The sequence below is a fragment of the Strix aluco genome, chromosome 1, assembly GCF_031877795.1.
Source record: "Strix aluco isolate bStrAlu1 chromosome 1, bStrAlu1.hap1, whole genome shotgun sequence".
NCBI classification, from domain to species: domain Eukaryota; kingdom Metazoa; phylum Chordata; class Aves; order Strigiformes; family Strigidae; genus Strix; species Strix aluco.
In genome coordinates, this window is record NC_133931.1 from 25,980,590 (window position 1) to 25,991,962 (window position 11,373).

General features: G+C 48.3%; 1 protein-coding gene across 1 annotated transcript in view; it reads right to left on the reverse strand.

Moving 5' to 3' along the window:
* Positions 1-6,614, reverse strand: part of LOC141919671 (neural-cadherin-like) — a 59,700-nt gene extending 53,086 nt beyond the window's left edge. The window contains exon 1 of the mRNA XM_074815701.1: positions 6,397-6,614. The gene's annotated coding sequence lies outside the window, so the exon portion shown is untranslated. The remainder of the gene's footprint in view (positions 1-6,396) is intronic.
* Positions 6,615-11,373: the final 4,759 nt, after the last annotated feature.

Consider the following 11,373-nt stretch of genomic DNA (forward strand, 5'->3'; position numbering starts at 1 on the left):
TGTCAGTTGGTAAGGAAGTCAGACCATGCTGACATAGTATGAATAGTTGAGGAGTCAGCAGCACAGAGGACATTTGGGGGCTTTTTTAATCTTTTTTTTTTTTTAAAGAAGGAAAGTGCTGCAAAACGCAGCTGCAATCCTAGCATTTAAAAGTTGCTTCTCTTTGCAGATCATTCAGCTTTTACTGTTGGTAAGAAGGAGAGACATGGTCTTTAGGTTTGTTTCCATTCCTCACAACTTCATCTTTCACTCTCTGGTCAAAATTTCACAAAGCAGGTGAAACAATACAGACAAAATAGACATTTATGTGGTACAGCACACTTGAAGACTGTACTTATGTCACTGAAGTAAAATTATGTGCAAGGTCTTTTGTCTGCCAACAAAACATATAGCCACAAATTCTAGGAAGATTCCTAAACAATTTTTATAAGGGCAGCATCATTAAAGAAACAATATCCTTTGAGGAACCTATGACTGCACAAGCTCCCAATCGCTACTTCTGCCCTCCTGTCATCCCATGCAACACAGCCCCTACTCTTCCTCATTAAAGTGGCACTTTTTAAGTTTAAAGTAGCTTGTCTGGGGTATAAAAGATCCTGAGAGGCAGAATCTGATTGCTGCATTGGTTAGGAATCACTTTGTTTCCAGTCCCAGGCTTTCTGCAGAAAAGCTACAGGCATTTATTTTTGTGTCGGCATTGCTCTTTAACATGTCTCTTCTTGAGGTTTGTTCAAACGGTTTTAAAATAAAAAGTTGCTTGCTGAGCAATAAGAGCTGTTCCTGTGACCATATTTTGAGTGTATTAACTTCTTTCCTAACACTTAAAAAGTTATCATCACCAGCAAAATACCAGTACTTTTATTCAGCAGCAATAGTGTGTTTTCAATGTACAAAGAAATGCCAAAAAAAGCTGTGGCAATATTTCTTGTTAACACCATTGGATGCAACAGTAAGAGATGCACTCAAACCCAGCAGCATGTGCACCTTTGGTAAAAGCGGACAGCAGCATTTAGTGTTTGGATTAACCAGAGCAGCAGCCTCCAAAGGAGCAGTGTGCTTGTTCCTGTGCTGTGTCCTAAGAAATGAAAAGGTAGAGTCAATAGACTTACCTTTCAGTTCTCCTCATATACTGAATTTCTAAACAGATCCTCTTCCCCTCCCACACATGTATCCCTCACCACTTTGCTACTTCTTTCTCACGAAGCAGATGCTTATTCCATATGTGTAGTGTTTGTTTACTCTCTCAAAAGCACAGCCAACCTATCTGATGTAAAGCAAGTGCATCCATAGTCGTATGCACAAACCGCTCCTTACTCTGCTCTAAGGACCAGGTGCTGCTTTTAGGTCCTTCTATCAGCAACATGAAAGACAAGGAAGAGCATACAGTCACAGGAGCAGAACCCCAAGTTCAATTCATCAGCCTGCTTCCTCAGGTCAAGTTTTTAGAGGCTTTTCTTAAACTTTCTGCTTTACCTTGTCTTAAATCTTGGACAGTTTTCACTAGCATGCCAACCTCACTGCTCAGGCTAAAACTCCAGTACTGTTGAGTTACGCACTAGCCAGGTTCTGACTGGTTTAGCAAGGGAACACTAACACCTGCACCGAAGGGCCTGCCAAGAAGCCACCACCACTCTCCAGCGAGGACAGATTTCAAAGGCCATCGGAGACGCATGAACAGAAAGAAGTCCAATTCCACTTCAGAGCTGTATTCCCAAATGAGAAGGCTACATGGACATCTCCTAGGGATGCTTATATGAACAAACTGCTTGTGCAAACACAGTATATGTGAATTTTGGGCCTCTCATGTGTAATGCAGGTCTGAAAAGGCAGACGCAGATCAGCCAGGTCCTGCCTGTACACAAAAATTAAACTCTGCCACGCACCGCACGGTGCTCTTGGAGCGTGAGACATCACTGAGAGCACGCAGGGATATTTCTGGCATGGTGCAGCTTTGATCTGGGTCTAAACCAGATTTTTAAATGCTTTCCTGCTGTTGTAATGTAAACTCAGAAACATGAAATCACAGGCTGTATAAAAGGATTTAAGATGTTAACATTAAAGGGCTGAATATTCCATTTTGAAGGTCTCCTATTGCTTTTCTTTTTAACTTGTTATGATAAAGGCTTACTCATCAGTTAAATAGCTTATGTACCTAATTAAGAATACTTGTAACATAAACTTTGTATTTACTTCTTCAGTTTTTAAGCTTTTTGTTGGTATCTCAGCTATATACTTCATCAGACATTCTTACCACTTATTTATTGCTTCTGGGTCATCATATATTTTTACATCAATTTTTTTTACAGTGAGATTCTTTCAAAGACACATACAGACAGGGTAACACAATAACCTTCATCCTGGGGCTTACTGTTTTGTCTAATGATGCCTGGCCATTAAAATGGTTTCACGGTTTAAGTGGAGCAAGCTTTTCCTCTGTCGGCACCTGAATTTGAAGGCATAGCAATGGTATCCACAGATGGTTTTAATCAGTCTGATACCAGGAGGGAAAAAAAAAAAAAAGCAGCGTATAGTATGACCTCCAAACCTGATTGCCAGGTCAGATTTCTGTTTCTGGAGTCAGATTTATTTTGTTCTAAAAATGTCAGGGGCTGCCAGGAAGTAATGGGCCATTTCTGGCTCCATAAAATAAAAAACCCTAAGCTGTATCTTGATTTGAAATCATAGCCAGCATCATATATGGATTACTTGTTAGTTTTTATAGGAGCTCTATTATGTGGATTGAAAGGCTTTCCCTTCCCAGCAGGTATCCTGTGGAAGTTTCTTAAGAAAGTGCAAGGGACTCAAACTACGTCATCTTTCCATGTGCAGTCTAGGCTGTATTTTCAGGAATTTCAAGATTGGACAGATGGCTTTTTAAGAAGTAGTTTGCTTCCAGTGAGTCATAAGGGTTCAATACTGCCCATATTCTACCATAAGACACTACCCCTGAGGAACAGCACTATGCTACAGACTCCTCAGTCAGATTTCAGATCTACCTCACTGAAATTCAGTTACAGTAAACAGTTGTTATCCCATCTGAAAGAGAACAGGGGATGAGAGATCCATCTCACCTCCAAAACATGAAAATACTAAACAGCCTTGCAACTGTTTTATTCATTTCAGCCATAAACTAACTGCTGGTGTTTACCTGGCTTTGATGTCTGGAGGCATCCCAGATTTAAAGGGTTGCTAGCCTCAGGCTTATTCTTAAGAGCACTGCAGACATACAGGAGGGGAAGAGATTTGTCTTGCTGTGCTTTCTTTGAGTCTCTCTTGTCGTTAAAGAAAAATAACCTTTGTAGATTATGGAGCAACTTCTTACCATGGCTGTTTTCAGTTTGATAGCATGTGAGCTGTATCTGTGGTGTCGGTGTGTGCAGGAGCAGGGAAATCACCTAGTGGGTCACACTATTCCAAGTCAACGCAGCGTGTGCTCGATAAACCCTTTGTGGCAGGCTCTTAAGATTAAAGAAAACAAAAACAGCTGAAAGTCTGCTAGAGTTGAAGAACAGGGGTAAGAAATTGTGTTCCTTCACTTTTTGAAACATGATAGACAAAGTCCTAGACGTAAAGCTTCTTCTACACAGCATGCACCAGTACGTACCGCCAGCATCAGAAAGGACAGCTGTGGCTGGAGGAAGAGGAAGCAGTTGTGTAACTCTATATGTCCCACCCTGTCTAAGCCAGTAACAAGTATGAGAACCTGCATGGGTGCTTGCAGGTGTGCGTGAACACAGGCAGACTTGGGGGGGAAAGAGAGCTATGGCCCTTTCAACCTTTGCCCATCACCCCCCACCCTTCCACGCTCAGGCAGGGTGCTGTTCTGATGGTGTGGTCAGTGTTTCCAGGACGTTAAATGTCCCAGAAGAAAATCTGGATGAGGAAATGACAGGTTTGTAGCTCATATCTTCGTATAAGAGTCTTGCCTGAACTCCAGGTCCCAATCCCACAACTATGCTCACACAGAGCCCAGAAAAACAAGGCTTTGAGAGACGGAGACAACCTGCCAGATTCCTAAAGAAGATGCTAACTGCTCTGTGTGCAAATAAGACAATTCACAGAAGTTGTGCAAACCTCTTTGTGATGCACAGTCCACCTACCAAGTGTATATTCAATGGGAGAAGAACTGTATTTTCACAGTGCCAGCTACAGTGCCCTCACAAAACAGAGAGCAGACTCATACACATCACTGCTACAAGTACAACTGAGCAACAGGTGGGATTCAGAAGGTTATCACACTCTACACTTGGTTTATTTCAGTATTTCAACCATGTACACGAATACCTTGTCTTCCTAGGACTACAGGTGCAAGAAACAGTGCTCCAAGTAACTATCTGACCTCTTTTTTTTTTAAGTGCCAAAAAAGCTTTGCTTTTCTTAAAAAAACCCAAAACCCCAAGACGCACACTTCACTGGAGAAGCAGTGTTTGTGAAACACCTACTTCCATTCACTTCTTTTACATAAGAGATGGCAATTAATAAGGGTCCAATAGTTTTGTTTTTCAATTAATGAGAGGATTAAAAGTTTGGCACATGTTCCATAATATTGATTACTACATGACCCACTGTTAATTATACTTAGTAAGAGGCATGAGGAGAAATGAGGAGCAGATCAAAGTTAATTCTGTTCAGCTTTAACTAGTTCACTAGGTTTCTTCAGATAAAAAATGGATGCTCAAAACCTCCCACCGCTTCATCATCTCCCTGTAAAATAAGCAGCCAGAAAAAGATCCCAAGTTCATTACTGTACAAAGTTATGAGATGATAGGTTTGATTTTCAAAGCAGCTTAAAAGAGTGTCTAAATGACCTTGTCCCAACTGATCATCGAATTCCTTTCTCCCCGAGGCTCATCTCTTGTCAGTACATTATCAGTGCATAGACTGTGGTAGAAACATGCTGTACAGCACCAGATTGACAACATGATTAATCATTTGTACAACGCTGCTCACAAGGTTATTTGCTTTCATTATAAGCAAGCAAGATGGTCAAGCGATATGCCACCTTTCCAACTTCATCTTTAGCTTAAATGAGAAGTTCTACTTTCAACGTCGGGTGATTTGTTTAAAGTTAGTACCTAGAAATACTGTGCAGCGTTTTTATTATGCTAAATGTTTCTCATTTGCACAGCACAGGCCTTTTCTGCAAGAATAAATTTCTCAGGCAGGTGGCTCTGGGACTCTCAGACTACACACAGTGCACAATAGTAAAGATCACAGCCCCCAGCATGCTTCAACACATTTGTTTTCCTCCCAGCTGTATGTCTCACATTTCCTGAGCATTAAGCTGTAAAACCATTTACAGAAAACTGTAAATATTCCCTCTATAGTGAAGTTGTAAACATCTAGGAAAAAAACAAAAAACAAACCCCAAGCAAATGATAATGAGCAACGTTAGCGGAGACCTGAGCTACAGTTACAAACACACTATAACACTTACTCTGAGTAAGATGAAAGTAACACGTGGAAAGGATGGCTCTTGTAGCCATAACGCACTTCAAGCTTAACGTGGTTTAAGAAGTTTAAGGAGTCTAGCCATTCCCTTTGCTGTGTTATTAGGAGAACCACATACAGTATACAAGCTGTTGATGTACACAGTGGTATAACCATATCTCCATTTAGCTCTCTACACCAACTCCTAGGATTCCAGATTCAGGTCTTTTTTTTTTTCTCCACTTGTCCTAAGCTCATTGACATCTATTTTGCAACGGCTTCTTCGCCTTCCCACGCACGGCTCTGCCACTGCCGTAGCTGACTTCAAGCACCGTTTCAGCGCGGTTCAGCGAACAGTCCCAGAAGGATCTCCAAGCGCCGTGGGCTGCAGCTGCAGGTCTGGAAGCACGCACTGCCAGGGCAGTGTCACCTCTCCCTTCCCAGGTCACGGAGGGCCACAGAGAACAGAAGAGGCTCTTCGATAACTTCCCCCGCTATAAGACAAGCTGTCTGCTGTGGTGTGCTCCCCCATTTAACTGCTTGTTAACCCGTGAGCAGACCCCTCCGGTCTCACAGAAGTGAACCTGCCGCCACAGGAATTCCTTACAACACCACAGCAGCCAAAAAAACCCACCATTACCCACATGTTTCATCTGTTCCCTCAAAGACGGGAGGCGAAAGCTCCGCAGGCGGTACCAGAGAAGAGCCGGCACATCCCCACGCCACCAAACCCAGCCTGGGGGGCAGCTCCCACCGCCGCCCGCGACTCCCCGCACCCCACGGAGAGCGGCCGCGTCCCTCGAGTGACAAGTGCCCGGCACGGCCGTGCCCGCTCAGCGTCCCCCCTCCCTCGGGGCCACCCTCCGTCCCCACCCGGCGACTTCGCGGCTGTCCCGCCCCACCCGGGGCAGCGCCGCGGGGAGATGCGCGCCCATCCCCGCCGCCCGCCCCGGCCCAGCCCCCTACCTCGTCCTCCGCCGCGGTGCACCTTGACCAGCACCTCCGCCCGGTCGCCCGCCCGCAGCTCCCGCCGCAGGTAGAGCCGCCCCGACGCCCTGTCGACCGCCACGGGGGTGGCGCCGGGAGACGCCAGCTCGAACCAGCCGCCCGCCGCTCGCTCGCGGCTCCGCGGGACGGTGAAGACGGTGTCGCCCACCCGCGCCGCGGGGGGCAGGCGGGCCGTGTAGCGCCGGGAGCCGGACCCCGGCGGCCGCTCGGGCGGCGGCAGCGAGCCCGCCCGCCGCCGCCGCCGCCTCCCGCCGCCGAGCGCCGGGTCCCGCCGCCGCCGGCCGCGCACGGCCAGGCGCAGGCACCGCGCGGGGCTGCGCAGCGGCCGCGGCCGGCCGTGGTCGTGAGCCGCGACGCAGAGGCGGAGGCGGCGCAGCCCCAGCAGCGAGCCCACGGTCAGCACCTGCCCGCTGCGGGGCACCACGAAGAGCCGGCGGCTGCCGGCGCCCGGCGGCCAGCGGCGGTAGGTGAGGTGCGCGTTGGCGCCCTCGTCGCCGTCCGAGGCGCGGAGCCGGGCCACCTCCGTGCCCAGCGGGGCCAGCTCGTCCACCTCCAGCGGCCGCGCCGGCGGCAGCCGCGGCCGGTGGTCGTTGCGGTCCAGGACGCGGATCCGCAGCAGCGCCTGCCGCGGGGACCGGCCCGCCCGCCGCCCCAGCAGGAGCGCGTACTCGGGCTGCGCCTCCCGGTCCAGGCGCTCGGCCGTGCGGAGCAGAAGCAGCCCCCGCCCGCCGCCCGCTCGCCGCTGGAGGGAGAAGCGGGAGGCGCCCTCGCCGCCCAGCGCCCACTCCCCGGCCGGCTCCCCGGGGCCCAGCAGCCGCCGCAGCGGCACCCTCAAGCCTCGCACCCGCGTCCCCGCCGGGCTGTTCTCGGGCACCTGCCCGGAGAAGCGGAGCAGGCGGGGAGCGCCGCCGCGCCCCAGCCCCAGCCCCGCCGCCCCGCCGAGCACCGGCAGCAGCAGCAGCAGGACCGGGAGCCGCCCGCAGCCGCCCCGTCGCGCCGGGCCCATCGCGCCGAGCCAAGCCGAGCGCCCCGCGGAGCGACACTGCCCCGCGCTGCCCCGCGCACACCCACGCCACGTGGAGACCCGGCCAGTCACAGCCGAGCCCGCCCACGGGTGGGCGACGGGGGCGCCCCGCCTGTGGCGAAGCGTTCAGCGGCCCCGGGCGAGTTCCGCCCCTTCCCCGATCCCAGGGCTTTCTGCTCCTGCGTCCCGGCGCTGCCGCCCGCCCCCCCTCAAGCGGAGCGGACCCGACCCAGCCCGGGGAGCAGCACTCCCCGGGGGCGGCTTCGGGGAAAACAGGAAACCGCCTGCTTTCCTGAGCGTGTATGAAAAAGTCAGTCAGAGAGGGACCTGGGGGTGTTGATTGACAGCCGGCTGAACATGAGCCAGCAGTGTGCCCAGGTGGCCAAGAAGGCCAATGCCATCCTGGCTTGTATCAGAAATAGCGTGGCCAGCAGGGACAGGGAAGTGATCTTACCCCTGTACTCGGCACTGGTGAGGCCGCACCTCGATTCCTGTGTTCAGTTTTGGGCCCCTCACTACAAAAAGGACATTGAATTACTCGAGCGTGTCCAGAGAAGGGCAACGAAGCTGGTGAAGGGTCTGGAGCACATGTCGTACGAGGAGCGGCTGAGGGAACTGGGGTTGTTTAGTCTGGAGAAGAGGAGGCTGAGGGGAGACCTCATCGCCCTCTACAACTACCTGAAAGGAGGTTGCAGAGAGCTGGGGATGAGTCTCTTTAACCAAGTAACAAGCCATAGGACAAGAGGTAATGGCCTCAAGTTGCACCAGGGCAGGTTTAGACTGGATATTAGGAAGCATTTCTTTACAGAACGGGTTGTTAGGTGTTGGAATGGGCTGCCCAGGGAGGTGGTGGAGTCCCCATCCCTGGAGGTGTTTAAGAATCGGGTTGACATAGCACTTAGGGATATGGTGTAGTTGGGAACGGTCAGTGTTAGGTTAATGGTTGGACTGGATGATCTTCAAGGTCCTTTCCAACCTAGATGATTCTCTGATCGATGGAAGCGTGAATCCCAGCCAGACCGCTCAAACCAAACATTACTCATTTTCTCATCGTTCCAAGCACAAGTCCCAGCAGCATTAATAAACAAAACCAACATCTCACCTTGCATAGTGATGGAACTTAGCTTAGGAACAGCCTTTTCCTGAGCCTCTGCATCCAGCTCGTCAAACTGTGTTAACATTTTTCTATCAGAAATGCTCCCTCTTGCTGTTTTGAACACAAGTTTGCTAGTTTTACTAGCAGGCTGTTAGAAAGGCAGGGGTGTTTGTTGCCAGCTGTGTGTAACTTCATTGATGACATATCTAGGCTGGAAGTGAAACTTTGCTCAAGAAAGCCAGAAGCCATTTCAATCAGCTTTAGTTAAATATTACAGGCAATAGTCAAAGATGACAACCAACTGCTAGATCTGCACCTCTGCCACCCGGGGAATTACCAGCTTTAAGGAGAGGTGATCGCTGGGAGATCACATCACATTACTACAAGCTGTCAGCCTTTATTTTTACCCTAGCAAGGTGAAGAGATGATTGGTTCTAAAAATCAGCAGATTTTTGAGATCTCAGACTGGGAAGGCAAAAAGTAAGCCCACATATTTTTAAGGAATTGTCTACTCGTAACAACAGGAAAGTAACCATCAAGATCCATCCATGGTTAACCCCTGTAGCAAGCTTTGAGTGTGTTATCTTTACTCTTTGTGTCCTACTGAACAATAAAATGTGAATAATTCCCTGCCTCACAAAGGCACTAGAAAGCTCATTAACTTATGACACTTAATGAGCCTGCCAGATCACCTGAACAAATGTTCAGTTCAGGACAAGTTTAGATCAGTACTGAGATACAGAGCAACATACCCTCTTCTGAAATGCGACGCATCCTGCTGGCCTTACACAAATTCTCAACAAGCAAATGAAACCCTCTCAAAATCCAAGTGCCCAATTGTAGCCTATGTTACAACACGTGCTACCCTGTCTATTCTCTTATACTCACGCATTTAGAAACGTACAGTTTTGTCTACAACCTGTCAAGATATAAGCTGGATTTTGTTCACAGTACTCCCTCACACATATGAACCGATGCATTGTTAATACACTCCCTAACACATCATTCTGGTGATGTAAATTTAGGCTTCTGCTGCACATCACCCCACTGACAGAATTTAGGATGCACCTTACAGCGCACAACCAGCGACAACCTTGCTGCTACGGATACTTACTAGGACAACTATGTTATTTTCAATATCCAATTGCACAAAACCTGTGCTGTGACAAAACAAATATATATATATTTGTGGACGCAAATGCTACCCTACAATTTAAAGAGATACAAACACCCTTGAGGTGCGACTGACGGTGATTACCAGCTCTAAAATTATGTGGCTGCATCCCAGCCAGGCACGGCTGAAATATTGCTCTTACTGGTGTCGGGCAGTTATACACGCGTTAAATGTTTTCAAATGGTAGAAGTTATTTATAACGGGCTGTTTGGATGCTTTTTCAAACAATAACAAAAGGACCAAACTACATTTTTTTGTTAGAAATAGGAAAGTATTGATGATCAGTGGGCTGGAGCACCTCCCCTATGAGGACAGGCTGAGAGAGTTGGGGTTGTTCAGCCTGGAGAAGGCTCCAGGGAGACCTTGTAGTGGCCTTCCAGTACTTAAAGGGGGCCTGCAGGAAAGATGGGAAGGGACTCTTAGCAGGGAGCGTAGTGATAGGATGAGGTGTAATGGTTTTAAACTGAAAGAAGGTAGATTTATATTAGATATAAGGAAGAAATTCTTCACTGTGAGGGTGGTGAGACACTGGAACAGGTTGCCCAGAGAAGCTGTGGCTGCCCCCTCCCTGGCAGTGTTCAAGGCCAGGTTGGACGGGGCTTTGAGCAACCTGGTCTAGTGGAAGGTGTCTCTGCCCATGGCAGGGGGGTTGGAACTAGATGATCTTTAAGGTCCCTTCCAACCCAAACCAGTCTATGATTCCATGAAAAGATTAAACATCTCTGTCATATCAGCCTTTTCAATGAAAACCATTTCTCTTCTGGAATTGAGGGGTGGGCAGGGAGGTGCAGTTCAGCTGATGAGGATTGGGGAAGTCAAAGCACAGGCTTGTGTTTGGGGCTCTCTACGGTCAGTGGGTGATATTCTGTTCTAGTAACCACTTTGAAAACCAGGAAAAAAAATTTTCCACTGTTCACAGTTGACTTTATGTGCTCGTCAAGGATCAACTGGCAGCTAAACAGTTTAAGGAAGGGTAAGCAATTCTCAAAAACTGTATTATATGTGTATAGGCATGTACAGTATATATTTAAATGCTACAAGACTGGCCATTCTGGAGTAACCTCATATCCTTTTGAGGACACTGCCAAGAAAACGGTATGGCTCTTTCCGTGTAGCTGTATTTTCCAAAGGAACTTGACTCTTCCTGTGAAACTGAAGCAGAAACCACAGACTGATACTGCATTAGCCCAAGAGGTGACGGCTCTTGGCTCTTATAGGGAACAACACAGGGAAGAAATAAATGTAAACAATGGAATAAGCTCCTTAAATACCTTCAGGACACTGTCAGCTTCTATTGCCAAAGAATCATAGTGAAATTTATTTTTAGGATTCTTCTCTAGGAAACCATATCTGGTGAACTGAGAACTGTGAAATGCAACCACTAAATCTAAGAATTGCTATTCAGAGGCCAAACTACCAGCAAGCCCAACAGCCTTCCTCTGGCGCTCTCTCACAGCTGGGACAAGTCCCTAGAATGCAGCCAGCAGCTCAGACTACAGCTCAGTTCATCGTAAAATTGGCCAAATTGGGAGGAAAAAAAGAAAAAAGAAATAAAAGCAGCAGCATTTATCCAGGTGTTAATAATGCAGAAATAGATGCAAATTACACTGTTAGTGCGTTTCAGAAATAAGTTTTCACAAT